General features: G+C 44.4%; 1 long non-coding RNA gene across 1 annotated transcript in view; it reads right to left on the reverse strand.

Annotated features, from left to right (window-relative positions):
• The window catches only part of LOC119047929 (uncharacterized), a 94,308-nt gene that overhangs the window by 4,867 nt on the left and 74,022 nt on the right, over nucleotides 1–15,419 (reverse strand). The gene's annotated exons all lie outside the window — the stretch shown is intronic.

Genomic DNA, 15,419 nt, shown 5'->3' on the forward strand with positions numbered 1-15,419 from the left:
TCAACTATCATGTCACTACATACATCGTAGTGCAATATTCATTATTTGATACTGACACACAGACCTAAAAATTCAGGCATTCAGTAGATATAGAATCATCCAAGTTGTGAGCCCAGGTAAGACATTTGTAACAGGCCCTACTGATATTATAAGGTGTCTTAGCCTCTGTAACAATGAGCCTGTCAAGTCAACCCTACTATTGAGTTTGTGCCAAATGAGTGATTAGGAGTGAGATTTAAAGAGTGGTAGGTAAAGCTGGAAATGCAGTGCAATGAACAGTCTGACATTTTGTATCTGTGAGAAAGTACTCAGTGTATCTTCTGAAAGTACTCAGAAGCCACAGAACAGCACAATCAAACTCAGTGTTTTTCACAAACCAGAGCAAGGCATCTCAGGAAACAGGCACCAAAGGGTGGTTGCGTCCTGGAGAATCCTAAGTACAACCCACGGAGACCGGATGTGCCCTGAAGAGAAACGAACGACAGCAGACCCTGAAGAGGACCCTCAGAAAACAGAGACCATGGGATGCAGTCCTTGCACATACATCAAATTCCAACACCACAAAAAAGAACAACAGAAATGAACCGAGAACATTCCATCAAAACTGCAACCAACCGAAAGCTGCCCAGAGTCGGTCAACCTGAGAGAATTACCATAAGGAGAGCAACCCCTGTGCAGGAAGGGGTATACTTCAGGGGGGGTACATGTGCACAGTGTCTCTCTAGGTGCCTGAGAAACGAATGTAATAGCAAACATATCTGATAAAAAATAGGAATTCCATTCTTGAGCTCAAGGTGTTCCTAACTCTCTGCCATAATGAGAACCATCAAATCCCCATGAAGATTTGACAAACCTCCACATAGCCAAGAGGGGAATAGTGAGCCCAGAGCAGGAGGGAAAGCAAGTGTGTACTGTTTAGTGAAGCGAGAACTATAGTGTCATCACAAAAAGACATTTGTCCTGAGCATCAGGCCTTAAACAAGTATCAACCAGAGAATTTGTTTGTTTGTTTGTTTGTTTGTTTGTTTACCTGTGAGCCCATGTAAATGCCTTACCTGGGCTCACAACTTGGGCCCACAATGGGCAAAAATGCCTCACCATTGTCTCCTACTGGTGGTTCTGAATGATTAGTTCTAAACATTGACTTCTGTTGACTCCTGACTCTCATAAAGTCAAAAAATGAATGTTCTTCCAAGAGGCTGATGGGTCCCTATACAAAGGGCCGATGAGTCCCTATACAGAGGCCGATGGGTCCCTCTGTTTGATGGCCCTCCGCTGTCCACCAAGCATACATGTAAATTTGAACACTGTTGTTGAGCACAGATTAAATTCAGTCTATGTTCCGCCACATTGTACCCAGCAATGCTTGCTGAGTGCAGGTTTGGGGGTCAGAGGAGGCAGGTGAATGTGTCCTGGAGCAAATTTGATAGGCATGACCCACAGAAAGCAGGTGTGTCCTAGAGAGACAAAAGCACAACAGGAGGAAGAAGCAGCAGGAAGAGATCATGTAGGGCTCCTGTCCTGTGGGAAATTCACAGAGCAATTGGGAGGGATCATGAGACAAAAATAATTCAGTGCCATGTATAAAATATAGGCTAGGTGTTCTTTACACTGGCTGCCAATTAGTCATTAGAGAGGTTTTAGAAAACATGGTTATTTTGGCCCCATCCCAAGACATTTAAATTCTGTAGCTCTAGGGTGAAATACAGGCAACAATGTCATTTAAAAGCTTTCTGGGTGTTTCTAATGTGAAGCCATGGTTGAGAGCCCTTTATTCTGACTACACAACCTAAAAGAGCTCACATGAGAGGAAGCTTCCTAAGGGTAGGAGTAATCAGAAAGGCTTCTCAAAACAGAATAAGTAGAAACGAAAGGAAGAACCAGAATTGTAGGTTGATAAGGGATGGGGCGGTCTGGAACATGACTGATTGGGAAGACCCCGAATGCCAAGGCTAGCGGTGTAAACTTGATCAGAAAGACAATAAGAGGAAATGAGGTTCCTAAGGCAGGCTGGTACACCCTCGCATGCACAACACTTTTCAATTTACAAGACTTTTTTCCATCAATGGTCTTATCTGAGCTTTTCAACGACACCATGAGGTAGGCAAGGAGGGAAAAATATAAACATATCCACTTTAACAATGAGGAAAAGTAGACTCTGAGAGTTTGAGTGACTCGGTAAGAGTAGTGTTTGCAGAAATGTAGTCTGGCGATAGCATGCAGTGTGAATTACAGTGTGGGAAAGAGAGTTCCAGGAGGTCCCTAGCAAGACTGATGCCTTCCCATAAATGGGAGGTAATATCAGTCCACGGCATGGCAGAAGCCTTGGGGAACACAGCAGAGAGTGGATCTAAGAGCCACCTTACTGTTCCGTATCCTTCTATTTGTGTTTGGTGCATAGGGGGTGGCACTAATCTTTGACACAGTAGGTTGAAGTTGGAACACACGTGTCTGCATTAAGAACTGGGAAGACTGCAGAATAGAGGATGGAGTACACTTGAGCAGACATGGCTGAGAACTTGGCCAGCCAGGAAGGGCAGCCTTCTTTCAAAAGCAGGGGAAGCTTTTCTTCAACCCTGAAGTTTTTTCCAAAGTGAAGGGAACCTTATTATTAACAAACTTTGCTAGCTCCTCATCTCTCCACACGTTACTCATTTCACTGGTGAATTTGAAAAAAATAACTAAGGATGCTCACCTGAACTCTAACTTTATTATCTTTGGGAACCAGCCAGTCCATGAAGAGCAGGAGTTCTCCCAAAACTCTTGCCCAGGCAGCCCTCTTGCTGTGAAAAACCCTGTCCTGTTCAGTTCTGCCTGAATTGGTGGATGAGCCTGCCTGATTCTGGGGCTTGGAATTAAAGCCCACTGGGCTCACAGAACTACACACAACCTAGCAGTTATCAGTGATGGATTGAGTTGGCCAAAAAGTCTGTTTAGTTTTTAAAAGACACATTTTTTCATTTTCACCAATAACTTTATTGACTTAGACATTTTGAGTATGTCAGCTATCTCCCATGTGGCATAATGTTGATTGTTCTCAATTAATGTGTTGATCTGATTGCTATCAGCTTCAACTGGTCTACCCAACTGTGGCGCATCATCCAGCACGAAACTTCATAAACCACTTTTGACATATTCGATCAGTCACAGCTTCTCCACACACTGCACAAATCTTTTTTTTTTTTGCATTTCAGTTGCATTTTTACCTTTCTTAAAATAATAAAGTGCAATATGCCAAAAATTGTTTATTTTCCTTTCATGTTCAATATTAAAATGGCTACACAAAAATTCACCAATTTTATTTTTTAAAATGCATGCTGATATGACAGCTATCACAATACAATTTAACAAAATTGTTTCAAATGAAGTTCAAGACAACGAAGCACTACTAGAGCCACCTGATGGAAAATAACAAATTTTGGGGGCAACCCAATAGTTAAAACACATTCTTACTCTTTAGTCCCTAACTTCTTCAGAGCCAGGAAAGACAGGAGGAGTCCTACTCACAGGGAGCTTCCTCATGGACCCCAACTGCTGACAACAGTATAGGAGCAAAAACACAATGAAACTCTTGGCATGAACCTCAGGACACTGACAGCCTCAGAGCAGAGTTTCATCCCTCAACTGCCACACAAAGGGAAAGGATGGTGATGATTCTCCAAAGGACACCAGTGTCTGAATTAATCGACCCACAGGCCCTGAGGGAAAAGCTGCCCCTGGTTCAGCTCTCAGACCCACTCTGGGAAGTGCCATCAAGACACAAGAGATCCCAAATTTTGCAGGTGTCTTGTTTAGTCTGTAGACTGTTGCCTCCATCAAACTCCTTCATCCAAGCAGCCAAATAAATGATTGGCAGGCTCTATTCTGTGATTTTGGTGTTAGACTAAGGACCTTGATCATGTAGAGGCTACAGCTACCTATTCATACCAGGAAACGGGTCCTCTTCACATTGGGTCATAAGCTCTTCTATTAATACCATCTCCTTCCCACCAAGACTCTTGATCACTTTCTGCCCTAAGGAAGATGTGGGATAAGTACACATCTTTAGCCCAAAATACAGTTAAGAAAATTTGTGGTTATTATAAACTTTCTTTTTGCATGTTGTATTTTTACCATTTGTTTAAGTAATTTATTCTACATTTATCCCAGTTACATTTTTAAGAGTCCACTTTACTCATCGATTTTGGTTGCATATCTAAGTAAACTCAATTGTGGTCCAAATGTATACCAATTTGTCCATGTTGTATCCTTCTCTCCCCTCCTACTCCTCTGGGCTCGAGGAGAAGAGGGTGAAGTAGGTGGAGGCAGGGACTGGGGGCTCAGGAGACAGGACTCTGGGCAGAAGGACTTTGTACTCACTAGTATTGTGTTTCCAGATGTGCAGTGTGTGCAGTGCTAGAGTCTAAGCCACTGTATCTGTGAGGATAGTTTGCACGAAGCTCCGTGCTTAGTAGGGAGGACCTTCTATCCTACTTCCCTCTTCATTATACATAATAATGTCTTAAACAGAGGGCCATCTTTCACAGCATAAGAGCCAGGATGGGGCTGTTGATACTTCCAGGGTTTAAAGCCTTTTGCTGGCACTGTTGTACTTAAATTTCCTGCTTTTCTTTTTTTTCCAAGTTAATTTATCTGTTAATGCCCAGTTCAAGCCCTTCTTCCTCCAAGAAGCCTTCCCAGAATATACCTGCTAAAAGCAATTACCCTTTCAGGAATAAAGTCCAATCACGCTAAGAAGTATCTACCATATTTTCAGCCTTATTGGTAATGTTAACATCTGATTTAACTGTTTGAAGACTTTTCCAGACACAAATAATATGAGATAGAGTAGCTAAAATACAACTGGGGAAAAAAAAAGGCCAAAGAGCAACATGAGTTCAAACTATATACTGGAAATGGCTGAGAATAATGGAGGACCCTCAGAGTTCATCTAGCATTGACTGTGTTTTATGAGTAAGTTCTAAAAAAATTCTAACACATTCTAACAAGCCCTCTCTACCAGCTACTTGAATCCCTGTAGAGGCAGAGAATGGAGTTCCTCTCCCTAACTCATTTTTGAAACCTCTGTAAAAGTTGAGATCAATTCCTTAGGTTGGCTTGTGATCTATTTCCTTGTGTGATAATGGAGAGATGTTAAGATGAACTCCTTAATTCATTCTTTTAACACTATCGATCTCTTCCAGTATCAGTACACTGAGGACCAATACCCTGACTTTATCTATCATCTATTTTTATCTCTCAATCTGTCTATCTAGCACCTATGTAGTTCAAATGTTCAAGTAATTAGATGAAATTACAACAAGCCAAGTATTTCCAAGCACATGCAGTCTATAGCCTGGCAACCAGATATTGAAGCTATTTGTTCATTAATTCATTCATTCTCTCATTCACTCAATTCTCTATCTGGGAATATCTACAATACATTGTCCTTGAAACTGGGTATTGAGCAGAGAACAAAACAGGTGAAGTTCCTACCCTTTCAAAAAATCTATGTTCTAATGAGAGAGACAGACTAACTAGAAATTATAACTGTATACATAAGATAATGTAGTTATAAGTACTATGAAAGGAAATAGAGAAACATCAAGGGATAGCAGTGACTGGGGATGTTATCTCAGAAGGCAGAAGAAAGTCTAATTGAGCAGACAGTGAATACAGTGAAGAAATGGGCTATGTTAATATCGGAAAGAAGCTTCCAGTGGGAGGAACCAGCCAGTACCAAGGCTAAGGGAGGAGATGTATCAGGTGAGCAAACCCAGGCCTGCACAGCTGGAAAATGGTGAGCAGGAGGCAGTGAGTAACTGAGGCTGGGAATGAGACAGGGTTTGATCAAGGATGGCAAGCATGTTGACTCCATTCTATGTGTTAGAGAAAGCCGTGGAGGGGTTTGGAGGAAAGTCATAGTCTGATGTTAGTCTCACAATGCTCACACTAGCTGTTCTGCGGAGAACAGAACAGACTGTTCGGTGCCCAGGGTGGAGGCTGAGAGCCCAGGCAGGAGTCTCTCATGCTTGTTTCTGCTGTTTCCTGTGTATCATCCTCCCAGCTCAGTTACAATCTGTTCCAGGGCAGACTGTTCTGATGTCTGGAAACCTCACTTCTTGGCTCCAGGAAACCCAACAGAGCCCAAAAAGCTCCTTACTTTCCCCTCACCATGTTTTCTTTTCCTTTGAAATCCAATAAAATACGCCCATACATCACTGTTTCCTGGGCACAATCCCCTTCCCCAAATGCTCAGTCTACCCACATCCATAGTCATGGCCTATTCAGATGACACTAGGGGACTAGCTACCTAACCTCCCATACTGGTTCTCACTAAGGTGCAAATGGCCCGAGTAAGACTATTACATCACCCATCCAAGGGGCATTTCTCAGCGCCTATTCTGACAGAACAGATCTCTAGCAATGTCATTTCAGAACCACAACAGACTTGGCACAAAGTATGAGCCAGATATTAGGCCCTTTACAAAAAAGACAAGAAAAAAATGAGGCTGTATATTTCAAATTTAAAATTACTCCAAATCCGATCATGAGCATGGAATTCATCCGGCACCTGGGATGGCAAAGCCCTAAATTCTGTTCCATTGAGCCAACCCATTTTATTTTTTTTAATATTTTATTTATTTTTAGAGAGAGGGGAAGGGAAGGAGAAAGAGTGGAAGAGAAACATCAATGTGTGGTTGCCTCTCATGTGTCCCCCATGGGGACCTGGCCTGCAACCCAGGCATGTGCCCCGACTGGGCATCGAACTAGCAACCCTTTGCTTCACAGGCCCATGCTCAATCCACTGAGCTACACCAGCCAGGGTGAGCCAACCCATTTAGAGATGAGAGGTTGGGAAGTCTCAAGATTATAAGGCATCAGCAGAAAACCCACAGAAGTGGTTTATCCTAAACACTAAAAATTATAAAATACCCCCATAATGGATAGAATGATGCTGATGACTTTCATTATCATCATCATTTTATCAATTATGCTCTAGTAGGGCCTCTTTCACCACCTCCTTCAACCCCTTCCTCTCCACGTAAACTACATCCTAGGGCTCAGAACTCAGTAGGCTGTGGAGGCACATTGCTGAGCATGAGGAGACCCTATGAATCCACATTTTGACTATCCCCCTCCAGTAGACCCAGCCCCCTAAAGGAGAGGTGACTGGGCTTGGGAAAACCGCAGCTGGTCCTAAGCATGGTCCCTAACACCAGTCATCGAGAAGGTCACCTGTGTCATGTGAGCCGGGGGCACTGAAGAAAATGTACTTTTTCTCTCAGAGAAAGCTGCAGAGAAAAATTCCCTGGGCTCAGGTGCAGTTTGGGTGCTGGCTTTTCAGAGGGCCCCGGTCCCAGAGGTTACCTCTGGGAATTTTATTCCTCTAAGTACAGGAGGGAGAAGCCTGTGGTCTAGAGTCTGAGTGGTGTTGACACCATGGAAGCAGCGGATTAAATATTTTTGTGATTCCATAAGCAGAAAACAAACTGCTTGATGAATGACAGGCACTGCACAGATGCCACCTATTAAATAATTAAAATAAAGTAGAAATTAAAAATAAACAGTGGGAACTGATTTGAAACACATACAACCAAAGGAAGCAGAAAGGGTAACTTGGGAATGAAGAAGTGAGTAAAATTAGACTGGAGTCATTTCTCAATTCAATTGTGTCTAGATTAACAGGCTATCCTTCACCCATGGTCAGCATGAAATAAACAATATCTTAAACAGACAAACCCTAGAGGGAAGTGCAACACTAATGCGGCAGCCACACTGCCTCTTTTGAGGGGCAGAGAAGTGCCCAGATTTTGCTGAGTAGCACAAGACAGGCAGACAAAAAGTGAGATTCAATGAAGGGAAATGAAGAATTTGTCGTGGTCAGCAAGTGCTGTGTAATGAACAATCGCAGAACCTTAGTAACACAACAATAAACACTTATCTCCCTCACATTTGTGGGTCCCCAGTGAACTTACTGATCTACAACAGCCTTGTCTACACCAGGTAGCTCTACTTTGAGTTGCGATTCAGGCCGAGATTGGTGTATCTCAGCTGAAGTATGTGTTCTGGTTGGTTCCACATGTGCTTATGCTGGGAACCAGGCTGAAAGGGCAAGAGCTACTAGCCAGAGGAAGCTTGTTTCATGGTAATGACAGGAATTTCAAGGAGGTAGGTAGAAACACACAATTCCTCTGAAGCCTCAGCCTGGAACCAGCACAAGCCATTTCTATCTACATTCCATTAGCCAACAAGAGTGCCGTGGTCAAGCCCTATCTCCATGGGATGGGAAAATCCACTCCACCTCTAGTTAGTGAAAATTCACTAACTCGCTCAGAACTCACTAGGCTTTAAAGAGCCAGGTCCTGGAGCATGAGGAGACACAACCCTACGGATCCACATTTTGACTATCCTGCTCCAGTAGACCCAGCCCCCAGAAAGGAAAGATAACCGAGCTTGGGAAAAACACAGCTGTTCCTAAACATGGTGCCTAACACCAGTCATTGAGAAGGCCATTCATGTCATGTCAGCTGGGAATACTGACGAAAACATACTTTTGCTCAAAAGCTGCAAAGAAATTTTTGCCACATGGGAAAGGACGTGGGCATGGAAATCTAATGCAGGAGATCAGGAAGGACTGCAAACAATGATTTGGTCTATGATAGGTTTTACGTAACATGATGGGTTTACTTAACACTATGGGTTTTACTTAACACAGTGGGTTTACTTAACACCACGGGTTTTACGTAACACGATGCTTTGCAAAACCAATCGTTTCTCAGGCCCCTCAAAATGATGTCCTAGAGAGCATGGCAAACAATGGCACACAGGCCAAATATCCCCTGCCCCCTGTTGTTATATGTCCTGCAAGCTAAGAATAGTTTTTACATATTTATAAGTGAAGGGAGGAAAACAATCAAAAGAATAATGAGGTTTGGGACACATTAAAATTATATGACATTCAAATATCAGCGTCTGTGAGTAAAGCTTCATTATAACATAGCCTCTCTCATTCCTCTGTGTATTGCCTAAGCCGCTTGTACAAGAGCTGGGTTGAGTATTGAATAGCTGTAACAGAGACCATGTGGCCTGCAAAGTCTATTCACCAACTGACCCTTTAAAGACAAATTTTGCTAACCCTCAGGCTAGACCACTGCTAGCCAACAGAAAAATAATGTGAGCCATGTATGTGGTGCTGTATTTCTAGTAGGCACACTGTAATATTGTGATTTATAGTAAGAAATATATATTTAGTCTTCATGTCATTTCTGACACATAGCTTCTTTTTTTTCCTCTTTTTTTTAATGGTTGTTCAAGTACAGTTGTCTCCATTTTCCCCCTACCCCAGCCAACCCCACTTCCCTGTCTTTGGCTTTGACCATGTGTCCTTTTTACATGTTCCTTAATGACTGATGCAGACACCAGCTCGCGGTGCCTGCAGCATCATGGATGAGACATGAAACAAATTCACATGGACTACTGAGTCCTGTGGAGGAAAAGGGATGGCACAGCTACTCCCTCAAGGGGGGAGCACCTCGGAGCAGCCTGGCCACCCTCTCAAGAGGAGAGCACACTGACCCTTGCCCGGACAGGCTTTTATTCTGTTTCAATTTGTACAGGAATACAGGTACAGCTCATTAATCATGGTCAAGCAGTAAGGATCAAACAATAGATAGCATACAAAGAACTATTAGGGCTTCTTCTGAGTCAGGGTCTATCAGCTAAAAGGCTACAAAACTTTAGAAAACAAACTAATTTCCTGCTTGGGCCTCTATAATTTAACTAAAAGCATTCTTAGCAAAGCAGGTTTCACAGGATTTTACATATCCTTTCTCAGGCCTGATCACCCAGGGAGACCACCCTTTCCGGCACAGGGCTGCACCACCCTCAGTCATTGTTTCAGGCTTAAATCAGGCAGAGGAAGTAGATAGCCAAGGAATTCGGAGAAATGAGGACTCAGGCTTGTCAAAGCTGGTTTATCACTCCCTTTCTCCATAGCCTCCCAAGTCCTTCCCTGGGGCCTCCATGTGATCGTGCCTGTCTTAGGTCGTTCCTCCCTTGGGGAATCTTACCCATCATTGGCTAACTGATCAAACACTGGGGGCCAGTTATGAAAAAAGGAGCAGAAGTGGCACTCCTGCCAGGGAGATAAGCTTCGTCTCCTTAGTGGCTTATGGTCCAAAGGTAGCTCACTCAGCCTTAGCCATGGGGGGCGTTACAGCTCCTGAAACCAGGCAGGGCAATTCTCAACAAATGACCATTCCCCTTCTCCCCCACCACCCCCCGCCCCGCCATTATCCCCTCTTTCCTCCCCTCTGGTTACTGTCAGTTTGTTCCTTATTTCAATGTCTCTGGTTATATTTTGCTTGTTTGTTTGTTTTGTTGATTAGGTTCCACTCACAGGTGAGATTATATGGTATTTGTCTTTCACCGCTTGGCTTATTTCACTTAGCATAATGCTCAAACCCTTGGAATTTCCTAAGTGACAAGAGCATAAGAGAGATAAAGGTGACTGGATTTTCGTGACAAGCCCCTTTCAACCACATCTGGATTTGTGTTAACTTGGTGACTTCTGGAAAGCATTTAAAGATGGAGGCTGACTACCAGGGGAATCAACCAGGTCATTGGAGGGTTGGAACTTTCCATCCCACCATCCCCCACCCCAAGCCTCCACAGAGAGGGAGAAGGGCTGGAGACTAAATTGATCACCTACAGTCAATGATTTAATCAATTCTGCCTATGTAATAGGATGGGGTTCAGAGATTCTGATGGGGTTTGGAGAGCTCCCAGCTCGGTGAATACATGGAAATTTGGGGAGAAGGGGTGCACTCAGAGAGCCTGGAAGTTCCTCAGCCCTTCCCGCATTCCTTGCCCTATGCTTCTCTTCCATCTGGCTGTTCCCAAATTATATCCTTTTATAGTAGATGGATAATCTAGTCAGTAAAATGTTTCCCTAAGTTCTGTGTGCCACTCCAGAAAACTAAACAAACCCAAGGAGGGGGTCATGGAAACCTTTGATTGGTGGCTTATCGGTCATAAGCACAGGTAACAACCTGGACTTGTGTTGGCAGCTGAAGTAGGGGCCGTCTTGTGGGACTGAGCCCTTGACCTGTGGGGTCTGATGTCATCTCTACATAGTGTCAGGATTGAGTTAGTTTGTGACACGCCAACCTGGTGTCAGAGAATTGTTTGATGCTATGGGGGGGAAATGGCATCAGAACCATACACATTAAAAAAAGGGAAAAAGAAGCAGGTGAAATTAATTGTAGTAATATATCTACTTAATCAAATATACCTAAAGTAGTACATTATAAAAAAGTGTTAATGAGCTATTGTTCACTCTTTCTTCAGTCTGAGTCTGTCAAACCTGATGTGTATTTTACACTCACAGCACATCTCATTTCGGGCTAATCACATTTCAACTGATCGATAGCCATATGTGGCTGGTGGAAACCATACAGGGAAGCAAAACCATGGACCACTTTTATCTCCCCGTGGAGAAGCCTAATCCTGTTTTCTCTTTACACATCTCTTCTCAAGTCAACATAATTCAAGACATATCTTAGCCTGAATGACTTCAGAATGTCTGTCTATAGCCATAGACATACTATTTATGTCTATAGCCATAGACATACTATTCTCTATAGCCAATAGTATGCTGTCTTGTGTCGTGAGAAGAGCCCTACCTCCAGCGAATTTTCAAAAATTGGGGGGTTTTGGATAAATAAATATGTAAATAAATAAAGCACTGGCCCATACCGTGTTGCTGAGTCACTCTCTGGCTCCCCATGTCCCTAACTAAACAATTTGCTCCTTAGCAGCTGATGACCATGTGTCTCCTGTTAGAGCAACCGTCCTGCAGATAACAACAATAAACTGTGGAAAACGTTTTTCAAATAGCTACATGAAGTTATCAAAACCAAAAGGAAACTTAAAGGAAGACCATAACTGGAAGAAGGAATGACACAGGGTTAATTCCCCGTTTTTCCTTTTTTTTTTAGCCCAAAGGCAGATTTCAGTCAACCGCAGGTGGGGCAGCTAAAACTTGGTAGAACTGTCACAATCTACTCAGCTTGTATAACCAGAGGCCAGCACTCAGGCACCCATAGCTGCAGAAGAGGGGAGAGTGACCCAAAAGAGAATGAGCCAAGAGGGGGAGTCCTCTATGTTGCATGCAAATTCTGGCCAAATCTCTGGCTGTCCTGCACAACACTACGTGAAACAGACATGAAGATGCCCAGCTGAGACTGGAAAGACTGAGCAGGGCACAGCTGTGCCCCCGCCTGCAATCATGCAGACAGGATGTTCTGGAGTGTCTACAATGTACCACTCAGAATGTTCTGAACACAACCCAAAATGACTAGGCACTTCACTCCTCCATTGCTTCCTAGAGAATTCCTTCAAGACCCAGAGCAGATGCCAATTTGCTGCTCTGCCCAGCCTCTGAACCCAGGGCATTCCTCTCCATCACAGTAGGCCGCACAATTCAGAAGAACTGACTTCTGTTTTAACCTCTCTCCCTCGTTAGATTAGACTGTGAGCTATATGAAGGCACGAACCCAATCTTGTTCTTCCTGATTTGCCCAGGGCCAAGCCCCTGCTAACTGTCCAAAAAATATGGCTTGCATGGAGGGAAGGAAGGAGAGATAGATTTTTATTTCTGAAAATTAAAGGTCTAGAGAAATTTTTGTTGCTGTTTTAACTTTTGTTTAATTTATTGGGGTGGCAATGGTTAATAAAATTACATAGGGTCAAACGTACAATTCTATAATACATCACCCGTATTCTGTATCCACCACCCCAAGTCAAAAATTGTATAAAATCCTTTGACCTAGATTCAAGCTTCCTGTAATTCTCACAAGGCTACAGTTTTAAGTAACAATAACAGCTCTTCATATTTCCATAACATTTATAATTTACACAGCACCGAACATAATCTCATTTAATCCTTTTGACAACCCAATTATGCATTATTACCCCAATATTACAGATGAGAAATGCAATGACTGAAACCATTGACTTCTCTATGATCCCTGGTGTCTGACTAGAAATGCACGAAACTGTGACCCAAACCCGGGACTTTGAATGTAAGGTTTACTTTGTTTTGTTGGTTAACAATACATATCCGCTGAGGGTAAATGAAACCCACCACCTCCTAGTGTGGGTGGAGCTTCGGTGCTCCCCTCCCACACAATGCCCGCCTTCTCCACCAGAAGCACCCTCCAGTGGCTGCTGGCTGTGCGGGGTGTGGGGGCTGCCAGAGGCCCAGGCACCACCCACCCTGGGCTCAGAGGTGCAGAGGTAGCTGTTGCTTTTCCCCTGATCCCCCTGCCACCCCGCTCTGCCCCTGACATGGCTGCCAAGGAGGCTTCATGGAAAGTGGACTGTGAGACAAGTCTGTGGATGGTTAAGTGGACAAGCAGAGAGGAACGTGCAAAGTGTTCACTGCACGGAGATCTTGTGAAACACAACTGCCCACGCAGGCAAGTCCACAGTTTACTCCCAGGTTTTATAGAGACGGGCACAGATGGGGCTCTCACAGGTTAAAGAAGAATTAAAAAGGGTCCACCACCCCATCACCTCCTCCACAATGGCCTCTGTCTTTCCAGACACGAGTCTGCCGCTCCCTTTGGACGTGAACTTGAACATGGCTTTACATCAGCAGACAGCTTTGGGGGATAAGAGTGAAGTCTGCAGATGCTGATGCAAAGTGAGAGGAAGTCTCTGAGATCACCTGGTCAGCCTCACCCCACTCTCAAGTCAGAAGCTCCCCGCAGCACCTGTATGCACCTGCCAGGGCCACCTGGTGAATGATAGGTGTTCTGTCTCCAGAGGGAAACCACTTCACAAAGCAACCTGACATGACCAGTCATTTCAGGAAAATGCCTGCCTGGGCACGGGGACCGGCCTACATCAGAACCACTGCGGGGAGTTTTTAAAAATAGATTTCCCCCCATTTCTCCTGTGGTAATTCTCATTCCCTAGGTATAGAACAGATCTTTAAAAAAACATGACTCCCAGACAAGCCTGATACCCTACAAGCTCAATCAAAATGACCTAGGGAGGGGTGTGGGGATTGATCTTTTTCAAATCTCTCCCAGTGGTGCCTCGGCAATGCGACCGCTGAATTGCAAAATTCTAATTTCCAGCCCAAATCTCCATCTGGCCCCTCTGCCCATCTCCCCTGGTGCTGCCCCCTGCGGCCACCAAAGCTTCCCGGGCTTTTCCTTAAGACACCTGCTCTATGTTTGAAAAATAAAAGCCATCATTTTCCCTCAAGTCTTTTCTTTTCAAGACCAAAAGGAATATCACAGCAAGAAAAAGAATGATTTGCCTGCTAGGAGCCTCCAGAAATTAGTCTCAAAATAGTGTTTGCTTCAGGGACTTTTTCTTAAATCATTACTCAGAAACAAAGCTTGCCAGTGTAGGGAAAATCCAACCCAGTTTGTTTCACCCAGGTATCAATGTATTCAAAATGCTGAGGAACTACTTTTCTGAGAGTCGGTTTTGTTTTGGCAAGTGACCCTGTGGAAACTCAAAGAAAGAAGTGGTCCAGGCGAACCCCCAAACTGCTCCCAAGTAAGACCCAGGCTTGAAGGATGGGGCTCCTGGCTCCTCTCGGCAGGGAAGAGGAGGGGTTCCTCCCTTCAGAGCCTGCCTGCTGCCTCCTTGGAGCGGAGAGGAGGTGCCCAGCTTCCCCAGGGCTGGGCGCTGGGTCTGGGAGCAGGGACCATCTGTACACGCATGTCTGGGGAGCCTAACTGGGGTGGAGCACAGAGCTCAGCCCGCAGTCAGAGCCCCGGGATGGGAGAGCCAGCTAGCACGGGGCAGGAGAGACTTCAGAGGCACGGTTGCCTGGTGCAGTGGTGCAACATAACAGGCAGTTGTTGCAGCTTAGACTGGATTTATCTTTCCACTGCTCAAGTGTTGGTCCAGTTAGTGCCGACAGGGAGGGTAGGGACCCCCATGCACAGCCCCTGTGTGACCTGCCACATTTCTTCACCACGAGCTTGAAGGTTTCAGTGGGGCCGTCATACCAAATGTTGGAGAAACAAAGGTGTTAAAGTAAATCATCAAATATAACAAACAGTTACTCCTCCTTGGTGGAGACAGCCGGTCCAGCAATGCTGGGCCTCAAAACCATGGTATCGCCTGAGAGAAAGTTAAGAATTCCCAACACAGATAAAGGTATCTTTTGCCTAATATTTCCACAGCTTTATCACAATGTAGTATCAAATAATCCAGTTCTACAGGCAAGGTGGCTACTATTACTCCATTTCACAGACAAGAAAGTTGAGTTTCAAAATTTATCTCACTGCCACAGGGGGTGGACTCAAACTCCAGCTCTCTACCTCCTGACCCAAGTCTCCTTCCAAAAGACCTTCTTCACCAAGGCTAAAGGGACAATGTATCAGAGCACACTGGGCCCCAGGAGCCTC

The sequence above is a fragment of the Artibeus jamaicensis genome, unplaced genomic scaffold (assembly GCF_021234435.1).
Source record: "Artibeus jamaicensis isolate MK-2021 breed Jamaican fruit bat unplaced genomic scaffold, CSHL_Jam_final contig_465, whole genome shotgun sequence".
Lineage (NCBI taxonomy): Eukaryota > Metazoa > Chordata > Mammalia > Chiroptera > Phyllostomidae > Artibeus > Artibeus jamaicensis.